The sequence below is a fragment of the Neopelma chrysocephalum genome, unplaced genomic scaffold (assembly GCF_003984885.1).
Source record: "Neopelma chrysocephalum unplaced genomic scaffold, ASM398488v2 Primary Assembly neopelma1_91, whole genome shotgun sequence".
NCBI lineage: Eukaryota > Metazoa > Chordata > Aves > Passeriformes > Pipridae > Neopelma > Neopelma chrysocephalum.
The window spans coordinates 5,217,279-5,230,279 of record NW_020897753.1 but is presented as its reverse complement, the minus strand read 5'-3'; the positions used below and the strand labels follow the sequence as shown (position 1 = coordinate 5,230,279).

Here is a 13,001-nt window from a genome sequence, read left to right as displayed (position 1 = left end):
CAATGACATGGCAGCAGATTAGTCATAAACCACTGCTGAAGATAGAAAATACTGTGGGGGAACTCAGCAGCTCAATCTCTCTTGTCTTTAGGGCAGCCCAAATCATTTTATCCTGTCTGTTGGTGTGCATGCAAATGGGAAACGTTCCCTCTTCCTAAAATTCTTTCGTTCCCTCTTCCTAAAATTTTTGTATGTGCACATACTGTTCATCACTAAAATGATCAGTGCAGGGGCTGTTGCTTTGACAAGGTTGTTGGGAGCTGACCAACATAGGGGCACATCAGTGGATGGACGCAATACCGAGGACATCCCAGTGCGTAATTTGCTGAAGAGAACTGTAGGTCTGACACACTGTAAATGGAACTGCCTTATATAAACTGTGTTTGTAGAACATAACCTGCAAATGCATTGCAATCCGAGAGCCTGAGCCTTAAAATGTGGATATTGGTCCGATAAACAGCGTCACGTTATCTGTTTTATGCTCCTGCTCAATGCAGAACACGCGCTGCCGAGAAACAGAAAGGACATGCATTTGTTTTCAGGCACAGGGCTTTTGCAACCACTTGGGAAGAATATTCTTGATTGAGAACCAAAACATTCCATGATGCTTAACAAACCTGCAAATTGAAAAATCAACATCTGCCCTGTGTAGCAACGTAGCAGGAGAAGGACCTGTAGCCTGAAAAATTCGAAATACTCCTTAAATGACGTTTTGGCGCATTTGTAAAATTACTCTGCTCTCTGAATCAAGGCTCAAGCAGTTTTTATATGACAGCATATGTTGTGTTGATAGACAAAATCTCAGCCTGCACTTGCCCATGGAAACTGCTGGATAACCTGGGATTGTGCAGCGACTGGAATTTTGGAATTCTGGCTGCTTGTGCAATGGCTGCTGGGATTTCTTTTTTTTTTCCTTTTTTTTTTGCTGTTTCCCTTATTTACATATCACGAGACGTGTCTTCATAAAGTTACTTTAATAATTCATTAGATTGATCTCTTCAGAAATTTGCTCGGGGTAAGGTGTCATTAGGAAAAGTTATTTAAACTTATTTAAAGGTTTGTGCTTGAGCAGGGCATTTACCTGCCTCACTGCTGATATTCTAAAAATACCTCCATGTCCATACCATTATCCATTCTTCACGTCCAATTGCTCTGTTATGGTAATAGTCAGAAGCACACCATGTAGTAATTACTTACAGCTGACTTAAGAAAAGAATATTCAACTCCCCCACTGTTCCACTAGAAGGTCTTTATGCACTATTAACTCATTCCTGTTTATTAATACTCTACTGGTAATTCTGGCTGCTGCTTTTTAGGTTTGTAATAGGAGGACTATTAAACAGCAATTATTGACCATATGGGTTAGTGAATATTTGTGGTGGTTGTTGGGTGGTTGTTTTGTTGTGGGTTTTTTATTTTTTTTTAATCCTTTTAAGTTGTTTTTAAGGAGCCACATCACAATATAGTGGTGCAACTTTACATCTGCCTGGGATTAGCAGCTTTGGCAGCATTCCCCACCTAGAAAATGCAAATACCATATTTCAGAAATATCAGCTGAAGCTGTGAAAATACAGAGCAATTTAAAAAACATGAAAACACTGTGCCAGACAAAGTGAAAATCTTTGTCTTTTTTTTTCTTTTCCCCAGCAGTATATGGTTTGATCTCCTTTTTTTCCCCCTTTTTTTGGTCTGTCTGTCTTTCTGTTTCTCTTTCTTTGACTTTTTTTTTCCCAGTTTTTTGGGTCTTATCCTAGAATTTGGAAATGGTCAAGTGTAAATTTCAAACTAATCAAACTTCTTCTAGAAAAGTGTGAATTAGAGCACTTTTAAGACCTAGAAATCTGCCTTCCTCGGTAAGCTTGCCTAGTGAGAAGACTGAGGAGAGACAAAATTACAGCAATTATTTCTCAAATAGCTGGGCTGAAAAAAATTGTGCCTTCCTCCCTTTCCTCTCCTGCCTTTTTTTTTTTTTTTTGCCTCCCCCCCTTTTTTTTTAATCATCTTAAAATCCAGCTGCAGTTCCTGCCTTTGCCAGCAGCAGTAGCTTTGTGGGTTTGCAGCAATGATTCCTTTTCCCACTGCTCTGCCCCGGGAAGGCCAAACCAACTCACAGTTTTGGCTTCCACTTCCATTCTGGTGAGAAAATCAAAGACTTTAGTAGGGAAAAATTATGGAGCAATGAGAAAGTGTAACCAGAAGCCTGGGGTGTGGCACAGGAGAAGAATGATTTGGTGGGTGAGTTGATTTTAATACAAAAGTACCGGGCTATGAGCAAATATTTTGCAGAATGTGTTCTCCTTTCTAAATTCTCTTTGGGATTGTCTCCAACACCACTGAAGAAAAGTCAAACTTTGAAAACCAATTACTTGTATTTGCCACTGACACAGCCTTTTTCTAGAATTTTCTTAATCCTTTAATGCTGTTCTTACACTTCCTTAGTTCTCCTGCTTGTGTGTGTTTGACTTGGATTATGAGCCCCAGCTCTGCCAGTTTGTTCCTCTGAGCTGGTGACCAGTAACAACTCCATTTAGGCACAACTGTGGGCACAGTTGGTTCTGATCATTGCATCACTAAAAAAATCTCTGCAATACTAAAACAACTAATGGCAAAAACAATTAATTTGAAATTTGAAATCAATTACTTTATTGCCAACTAAACACTCAATACTGTTGTTTCTTTTTTCCCCCATCCTTTTCTTTTTTGCTTTTAAGTTGAAATGCTTCCTTGGGCTAAACCCAAACTCCTGTGTGATGTGCCACACCAAAAGCAGTCCCTCCTTCAACAATTATTGCTTGGAAGGGGTATGTTTTTTCACAAAAGCTGGTACACTTCAGGTCCTGAGTGTTGCAGAGACATTTTTTTCCCTGATGGCAAAACTAAGAGAGGAAGAACTGAAGGGATGTGCCCTTGATAGAGAAACACTGGTGGAAGGTGGGAAGTCCTCTCTCATGGACGTTACCCCTGCCTTGCCTGAAATAGCTGCACAGCACTGGTAGGAATCCGTTGAGTGACATTAGACAAGGGACTGAAGGTATAAAAAGGTGACATTGAATTTATTGCTTGGAAATATGGGCTAGTTAATTTTCCTTATGTGCCTGGCATCTCTGCCATGGTGCTGGGTTTTATTTTTCCTTGTATAATTTGTTATTTAAAATGTTGTTTAAGGTGGAGGTGTCATTTTGAGTTTGGAGTAAATGACTAACTGGGAATCCTGTGTGAGGTGGCCCCTGGAGCAGGGCAGGGCTGCAGTGGGGCTGTGAGCAGGGGCCACAGGCAGAATTTACATCCCATTGATGTCAGAGCTGCCACAGCTGCTGGGCTTGACAGCTCTGCTGAACATCAGAGCTGTGTGAGGAAGAGCCTTACCTCTGAACCCCTAAAAGAGAGCTGGGTTTGCATCAGCTGAGTGGCTTGATTCTCTCATCTCTGATTTCAACCTGCCTTGGAACAGTCAATTATATTCAAGTAAGAGAATGTTGCGAAGTTTTATTCTTACAGTATAAAATAACAGGTTAAGACTGCCTGTGCTGCTGGTGTGTAGCTTAGTCAGGCTGGTAAATTAGTAGAGCATGATATTCTTTGAGAAGCTGGAATGTAGGAGCAATCCCTGAACATGCTTTAAGAAAAATGTTGTGCGAGTGATTCAGCTCTTCTCGCTGTTGCAGGGAGGAGATTAGAGGTGCAACCACTTTGTCAGTTCATCTCCTTAACTCATAATATATTATTTATTACAAGGATTTGGTTTCCTAAGCCTGTCTTCTTTTTTTTCTCTTAAGATACCACTGACTATTTGATCTTGAGGGCTTAGTTTTTATTATGATGATTATTATTATTATTATGTACAGGTATGTGGGGAGGGAAGGACTGAGCAACAGCCAAAGCCTTTAAAAAGCTTTTGAACACATGGACTGTCTGTGTTTTCATCTTGCTTTGGCACTCTGCAGCTTGTGCTGATGGTGTGACTGTGGTTGGTTCAAGTACATCTGGGGTCCCCTGTAGCCTTTATTTCAGGGGTTTTCTGACTCTCTTATCATTTGTTTCTCCTTTTTCTGGTATAACCAGGCCTGAGCTCTCAGTGTGAGATGTAAACTGCAGGGCCTGGATAAGGATGATTCTGCCTAACCTTAAACCAAGGGTAAGCCAGGCTTGTTGTGCTGCCCCTGTCTGTGTGTCTCACGTGTGGACACACCTCTGGGATCCAGCTTTTATCTTAAGGGCAGATCCAAATAAGATTTTACAGGAAAATGGGAACTCCAGTGACATCTGGCAGAAGAGGAAAGCCATTGTAAGATGAATTGGTCTTCTCCAGCGGGCATTTTATCAAAAATCAACTCCTTTTTTATTTAAAAAAAAAAAAAAAGTAAAATTTGTGATGTGTTTTTCTTTGCCTTTTTTTTTTAAGCAAACCTAACCCCCAAAAAACTAAGTAAACTAATGAAAATATTAACATTTAACTTTATTCAGACTAGCCAGAGTATTTTCACAGAGAGCAGGTGCATTCTTGGTGTAGCTGATGTTGCATGGTAGATTCTTCCATTTGTCAGATGTTTAGAAGAAGCCTTTCATTTAAAAGGAAGGGAGGAAGTCTTGCAGAAGTGACTTGTATGGGCTAAAATAAAAAAGTAAACTAGGCAGGAATAAACTTGCTGTGTGGGTGGCAAACTGAATGAAAAAACATCATGACTTTGTTCAGTTCCTGAAAGGGTGATCTGAGAATGTTTGATTAAAGGAGCTGGACTGTCTCATCACCTGAGCTGGACATAAAGAGGGATAAAGAATGTTAAATGAAGGTGCAGCAATGTGACATATCCCTGCTTTTCCTGACTTTGCCCCTCTCTCAGCAGACAGTTGATGAGAACAGAAGAAGGAGCAGATGATGGCACCAAAAACTGCCCTGGAGCTGTGCCTGGTGCAAACAGGATCCCGTGTGGAGAAGCAGATCGTGCTCCTGCAAAGTGTAAGTGCCTGCTCTGGTACATTCCTTCACAAAGAAACCCCACAAGCACAAATAAACCCCCTCTGTCTGTCTGAACTGGACATTTGGGGAAATTCCTTCCGAAATGTTGGTTTGAGATCAGAGAGAAATACCTGCTTTGTAACTTGCTCTGGTCATTCAACACCTGCCCTTCCTTCCCCGTCTGCCATTCCACCCTTTTGTCCTTCCTCTCACTGACTGAAACATTTGGGGCTCACTTCTGTAAGTTCTGATAAATCTTTTGTAATAGATTTTTGGGTTTTGCAGCTTAACAATATCAAATCCTTCCTGAGATTTATTGTCAGCTACACTTGACCTGGGGATCAGAACTGAGAACGTTTGATGGAATTTGTTGCAGAATCAGGGAATGTTGTGAAAGTTGCTATTTTTGGTTTCCGTTTTGCTGTACCTAGAGACTACAGATTTTTTAAAAAAATGAAATGATAAACAGTGTTTTCTTGGGTGTTCAAAACATGATGAGCGTGGGTGTTTCATGAACTTTGGCTTCTGGACAAGCTGATTTGTACCGTTCCTGATGGAGCGGTGCAAAGACATCCGAGGGTTTTAGCTTTGAGAATTTTAGAATTCCTTAAAAAAACCCAAACCACCACCACCAGCTCCCAGTGCAGGTGTAGCCTGACACAGTGGGAGTTTGGTAATCAGTTTGCTTTTCCCAGTTACTTTCCACAGCCCCTGTTGAAAGGTTCACAGACCCTTCCAGCCTTGCTGGAGACACCACTCTGTACAACCAAATGTGGCTGCAATGGCGGTGCTGGAGCTGGTGTGGACCAAGTGTTTATAGGAGATGGGACTGGTGTTGGGTGAACTACAGAGTGGCTTTGTTGGCTTCCTCCTGCAGAGTTCTTGGGCTGTCCCACCACTCCAGCTCAGTGGGAGAGGCAGCCCCATGGCAGTGGGGGGAAGAGGAGCAGTCTAGCAAACGGCGTTTCATCCGAGCAGGGCCCAAAAGAAATTAAGTTTAGCAAAGAAAACAAGTTTCATCAGTTAAGGCAATAAAGCACAGTCCCAGAGCAAGTCAATAATGCTCAATTGACAGCCAGTCAATATTTGTACTGGATTAACTTTTCAAGGAATGTGGAGATTTCGGTGGGTTTTATGTAAACACTGTAAATAGGTTGGGACGCTAAAGTACGGTTACAAATACCGCGTGTCAGATTAGATTAGAATCACTTCCAGGGAGCAGGAGTTTTCCTACCACGGAAGAGACATTTATATCTTGTGAAATGAACACAGATATGAATTTTTTGTTTGTCAAATGTATTCCAAAATGCAGCTGGGCAGATCTCGTGGCAGTGCTGCTCAGAACACTCCAAAGGACAACTTCTTCCCCCACCCCCTGTCTGTGCTGCTGCCAAGCTGTGCCAGGTAGGGCTGTAATTCAGGTGGCATCGTGGCTGCAACTCCATTGACACGAATGCTGTACAAATTAATTTAAATTTTGAGCTTGGTATAATGGAAAGAGCTGTTAAGAAATATTCAGCTTTTCTCACACTTGTTCTTTGCTGAGGAATTGGTCAGTGTGCTCAGAGATGAAACCAGAACGTGCTGGTTTCTGACCTCTGTGACACAAGGTCTTGCAGCTTTGCAGTGCCATGCCTGGCACCCACTTCTCACCAATAAAACATCTATTTACTCTTTCCAAAACTGGAAGCAAAGTGGACAAACATTTCAAGAAGAAATTAGTTACTTACAGCGCCTTTCTTTTTTTTTCCCCGAGATGTTGCCCCAGGTTTCCTGACTTGCTCCCTCATTGTAAGGAACTGGAATCATCACAAGATTCCCAGTGTTCTAGAAATAACTGAGGGTGATCTGGCCTGTCCTGCCTGTCCCCAGGCATGGCATTGAGGGCAAGCAGAAGTTGGCACTGCCCAGATTGGCAAAACAGCCCAAGTGAATCATGTCTCATGTGTAGGGAACACAATGCCCAACACTAGTGAAGCCCACACAGCCACCAAGAATCCCTCTTGCTGGAAAATAGATTACTGCATTTTATTGTTCTTCCTTTTATTTCTTCTGGCCCCTTTTTTTTTTTTTCCCGTAGAAAAGGTAATTAGGCCATAAACAGAGGTCTGACAACTAATTTTATCTGCAGCAAAATTAATATCATAAGCAACAGATAATTTTAGCTGAGCAAAATTAAAAAAGATATATTTTAATGCCATTTTAAACCACAAAGTCTAATTTTTTTCCTTTCTGAACTTCTCCTGCCTGGCTATTTTGTTATGTGTGGAGATGCTCACTCATTTAGTGAACAATTGTTTTACCTCTGCTCAGTTCCTGTCTCACCAACAGGCCTTGCTGGTGTTGGCCTGAGGTACGAAGTTGCTTTTAATTTCCTCTCTCTTGTTCTCTGGTTCCTTTCAAAGAAGAAATGATCTGAGGGAAAAGACATTGCTTTTCTTACCTCTAAATTTTCATTGACATTAATAGGAGGCAGGTGGCCAAATCCCTGCACACAGCTTTGAAAATTTAGGGTTTAACTTTCTTTCCTTTTTTTTCTTCTCCTGGGCTGATTCTTACGTTGCTGGAGTTGTGAATCCTCTGAAAAGATATTAAATGTGCATCCATACCATGTCAGCAGTGCCTAGAGAGTTTATCTACGAAATTATCGTCTACCTTCCAAATCTATAACCCTAAAATATTGATTGGTTAAAAGGTAGTGGATAAAGATTAAGACAGCACAGCAGCAGATTACCCTAATCAAATAAAAAGACTATTAACAGAGCTTCTCCCAGTTCTGAAGATGTTGGTTTGAAATACAGATGTCTTAACCAAAGTGCTACGTCTCGTTTTCTGAATGCATTTTTGAATGCATTTAAATAAATTACCAAATAGAAAGGAAGCAGAGAAAAACTCCACACGCCCCAGACAGTAAATTTCCATTTATAATAAAATTATTTCCTGCATTTCAGCAAGCAGTTGGAACTTTTAAAGATCTTTTTCATTGGATAGTGAGGAGTCAAGTGCTGGATTCTCAGCTTAGAGGGCTCTGAAGGCACATTTGTGATTTTTAAACCTGTAGTTGAGTGTGGGCACATCGACCTGAGCGTGTGGTGAAAGACGGGAGTGGGGTCACTGTGCAAAGCTTAAACAGAAATCATGTTCAACCTATATTTTATGGTTTGGGAACAGTTCTTTTAGATGATGGATTTGGGATGCCAAAATTTGAGGCAGTGTTTACTGAAAAGCAGCTCTTTTTCGTTGCCTTGGGTGTGAGTTTATGAGTGAGGTTATGTCGTGCAGGGGTCTGCAAAGGTACCAGGTACCAGGTGATCTGCTTAAACCCAGCATCACAGATCACATCCCCAGACCCTTCCTTTGATTTGGAGCCCTAGAATCCTTTGGAAAATTATCCCTGCTTAAAACCAGCACTGGTTCCACCGCTTTTGAATTTGTCACAAACATCTTATTTAGCATGGCGGGCCATATGCTTATTAATGTTCAGTGGGAGTAAACTACCAAGAATATTGCCTGGAAAAGAGTGGCATTTGTCACTAATGCTTTTAATTTATAGTGGGAATTTTTATCCAGCCAAAGGCTGAGTTGTGGCTTATCCTCTTGAAAGACTTTCCCATTGAGTGACGGCTAAGCAGGGATTGAGCTAATAACCCATGCCCTGGGTTATTGGAGCCACAGAGACAGAAAGGGAAAATAGGGTGGGGAATGTATTAATTTCCATCAGTTATGGACAATACTCTTAAATTACCGACTCTTGTTGAAATAACGTGTCACCGATTAATAATGTTGTTTCAACTTCCTAAACTTTCCTACCTAGAAATTTTAATTTGAAAAGAAAAAGACTTAAGAATGTGTGAAAAAGGTTTTGGTGTGGAGGTCTTTTGGTTTTGTTTTAAGTCGCACCTAATTTTAAGTCGCGGCGTAAATGAGGTTTTAAAAGTTTTTAACAGTGATGTGGATAAATTTGGAATTAAAATTGAGATCTGAAATGTTGTGTTGCTCCACTTTTAAAAATAAGTTCCCTCCGCATTTGCAATTAAAATGTCTAGAATCTGCATAAAATGTGTGAAATTAGAGATAATTGAAATACAGTAGCTATAAATATGTCTACTCCATTTGAAAAATAAATAAAATGTCCACTAAAAGGGTGCGAAAGCCGTACCCCCTTCTCTTGTTTCCCACATTTGGCTCTCTGGCATTTTTCACACTTTTATAGCTAATTTTTATTGCAAAACAATACGTTACATTTGTGGCTGTTGTGGGAATGCAGAATAGCCCCTGGCAGCTCTGTAAAAAAATGGAATGTTGGGAACACATTTAGAAGAATCCAGCTTTCCATTTCATCCACAGCGTCGGTGTCGTGCAATCGTATTAAGTGTGATCCAACAAAAACAAAAGGGGGAAAAAAAGAAAAGGCAGTGCTAGGGAAAATACTTAAAATAAGCCATTATAGGAAGTGTGTTCGTTCTGCCCTGTTTGTTATGTTTTCATAACATAACGAGTTGTCGTGATATCGAGCGGTACCTCACGTGCAAATTGTAAAGACACTCGAAACTCAGGCAGATATTATTCCTGCAACACCCCGTGCAGCCTTTTTGGTGAAATGGCCCTGTGATGTCCTGTCATTCCCGATGCCAGGCAGTGTTTCTGTTCCTGGGGAACACCAACTTCCAAAGGGCTGCTTGGTTGGAGAAACAGGCAGCTGTTGAACTGCTCTGCATCCCCACAAATATCCACTACACAAACCGGAGTTGAGAGGCCTCGGTGGAGATTACTGCCCTGTCTCATCAGTGCTCCCCATCCTGCAATTTTATTTCTGGAACCCCTGTTTTCTGCAGGCATTCCTTGCAGAGGGGATTATGCCAAAACAGGAGAGTTTCCGTGCTGGTTTTAGCCTGAGGGTAACGGGAATTCAGTGGGTTTTAATGTCCGTGGCTCCTTCAGTAGTTCCTCCTTCCTCCCTGTTGCAGGGGGTGTCACAAGAAATTTTGCTGCCCTGTATTTTTGGCAGAGTTGTGGATGTATACTGGACTCAGGTGCCTCACTTCAGATCTGACGTGATTCCGGATTTGGGGATAAGAATTACGAGGAGGAGACAGATTTCCAGGATGCATTTGAGGAGTGCTGAAATGTTAATGCATTAAGGCTGAAACGGTGGGATTTAAATCGCTACATTGAGTAGCAATAACAGTACAGAGGGATTGATCCCAGAAAAGTACCAGAGAGGTTGTGTCTCATACAGGCCTAACCACTATGGAGTCATTCTTCAGAGACAGACCAAGCAACAGAAGAACCACAGCCTTACCTGCAAGGTGCCTTTTCATATGTGCTTTCTTCTCTCCTTTTAAGTTGTCCTCAAGGAAAAATAAGAGCAAAAAGTCCCCGTGCTTCTCACTGCACATCTACAGCACTTCATAAATAATAGTGGCTGTTTTAAAAGCAGGGGACAGGCAGAGGGTTACAATGGATGAAAGCTAGTTAGTGAGTTAGCCAGATAAATGCTTAAAAGAACAGCAGCAAAGATAATCCTGCATTTATTTCTGGGGGATTCACCAGATGACCCTTTGGTGTCTTTCCTGATGTGTGTTTCTTGAGTCAAAGGGTTGTGCAGAAACCTGAAAAACAAACCTGCAAACTTGGGGTATTGCTGTGATTTGTGATGGTCCCTCCTTGGGCTCATTTCTGAGGAACAGCCAAGCCCTGTGTCCGGCGCGGGGTGGGATTGGGAGTGAGCTGTGGCAGCGATTCCCCAGCACAGGCAGGCACTCCTTCCTTCTCTCTAAACTTACTGAGTGACACGTGCAAAATTGATCATTTCAAGAGCCTTTTGTACGACACAAAACTTCAAGCAGAGAACCCAAGGCATTTCCTTTCATCAACCTGGTTCTAATTTGATCAAAGCACGAAAAAATTCAGCCCGCCTTTATTTCCTGTCCAGTTCTTTTACACTTTACAGCACATTATGTATCAGTCTCATATCCCTGAATTTTAAGAAGCAACCAGTTATATAATTGGATCAACAGTTGCCAATCACTCCAGCACAGCACTGCATTATTACTAAGCTGACTGTAATTTTGAAGCTCTTTTTTATTATGCCTATGACTATATTATCACTGTATACATATTAGGACAGCTGAACGAGCCCCTTAAGGAAAATAAGGGTTCCAGTAACACTGAGAGGGGAGAGATAGAATTGAGGATTCACCCCTGTTACAACCCTGGTGCCTCATGGCACATTCTCAGGAGAAAGGAAAAGAGCAGTAGCCGTGTGCTGCCTGTGAGTCCGACCCTCAAATCCGAATATTGCCACGGTGCTGAAGTGAACCATCGTGGCTGCTGAAGCAAATGAAAAATCAGATGTGTTTGCTGCTCTCCAATGTGGTGGATCTCAGAAGAATTTTGCATTATGTAAGCCTTTAAATCCTGTTCCTTCCCTCTCGAAGCTCCCTCCCCACAGGCACCTGCACACACAAAAGTTCAAAATGAAGCCACTCTGCTGTGCGCTGTTCCTTCCTGAAGAACTTGCCAGTTGTCATTTGCATGTGACAGAAGCCAGCTCTGTTTTATGTCAGTAATTTACACGATTATATAAGATAGTTAAAAACCTCAGGAAAAGAGTATTTTTGCCCCCCTTAAGCCCGAGATGTCAGAGTTCTTTGAAAGACCTTGGTTCTTGTCTCAGTCGTGTCTCCATAAATAAAACTGAGTGACAGCCTGTTAGAAAACTCCACGTTTTATACCATTAATTTCCAGATGAGCATTGTTACTCAAATCAGCATTTAATTCCCAACAGCCCCAATGTTTCAATACCTTGTAGCAAACAAATACAGGGAATTTACACAATGGCAAACAAATTACAGCAACATTCCATAGAGCTGACATATGAACCTATAACCTCTTAGGTAAAGGTGAATGACTATTAATGTAATTTTGTTATTGTAAGGAACTCCCTCCTTTTTTTGCTGTTCCTATGCAATTCATTTGTATGCATTAGCTTGAAAGAATTAAACCTGTAAATCATAGCTTGGGCAATAATAATAATATAAAGAAAACAATATGATTTCTTCTGGTTTTGCCATTTCAAGCTCACAGATTTACTGGTGCATAAATAATACAAAGAAAACAGTAAGATTTCTTCTGGTTTTGCCACTCCAAACTCCCACATTTACTGGTGCTTACCTGTTTCTGCTTTGGCTTTTTCCCCTCTTTGTGCATACACACAGAGACATGAATATTTGAATATATGCAGGTGTTTTTAGCTATATATGTGCTTTGTGGGAACATATCCATATGTTTCCAACACAGACGTTTTAAAAGGGCATTAATTTCATATATTTTACATATCTGTAGACACAGACAAAAGCATGGATGCGTAAAAATGTAATGTCTCCCCTCAGCAGTCGGATTCTGTGCCCTAAAGGAATTCACCAGGAAAAACTCACGAGCAAAATGCAGTTTAAAGCATCTCACTGTAATTAAAATTGCCCAGTAATTTTTGGACAAAGTGATAAAAAAGTGAGGAGATACCTGGATTTGGAAGTCCGTGGGGTTTTCAGAAAAAGATTTTGGCTTTTATTACGTTTTTTGTGGGGGTCAGTGTTCCCTCCATGTTGTATTTATTTAAATCTCAGCTCTGAGTAGGTGCCTGGCCCTTCACACCCCTGCACCTTGTACACTGATAAAATGAAGCAAGTGGCTTATCACTTTTGAAGCCTGTTTTACAGTGCTGTATTTCTTCTTTAGCAATTCATGCTGTGTTTTTAAGTAATGCAATAAACCCCCTTAACTATGTTCCTGTGTAAAACTGGCTGTTGTGTGAGGAGCTTGGTCACCCTCAGCTGCTGCTGTGCTATTCCTTAAAAATCCCCCCCAACCCAGAGAGAAGCCAGGCCCCTGTGCAGGGGATGTGTGTGTGCAACCAGGACTCAGTGCTACAAAGACAGCAGTGGCATCAGCCCAGAAACAACCCCTGTGCCCTCCTCCTCCCCCTCTGCCCATCCCTGGGATAATGGGAGAATAGAAATTCCCATTTCCAGCCTTGCTACAG

At 41.4% G+C, this 13,001-nt stretch overlaps 1 long non-coding RNA gene across 2 annotated transcripts in view; it reads left to right on the top strand.

Annotated features, from left to right (window-relative positions):
• LOC113972344 overlaps window positions 1–13,001 on the top strand; it is a 257,652-nt gene that overhangs the window by 109,264 nt on the left and 135,387 nt on the right. For both annotated transcript variants that reach the window (XR_003535859.1, XR_003535860.1), the window contains exon 5: window positions 4,845–4,957. This is a non-coding gene — a long non-coding RNA (uncharacterized LOC113972344). The remainder of the gene's footprint in view (window positions 1–4,844; window positions 4,958–13,001) is intronic.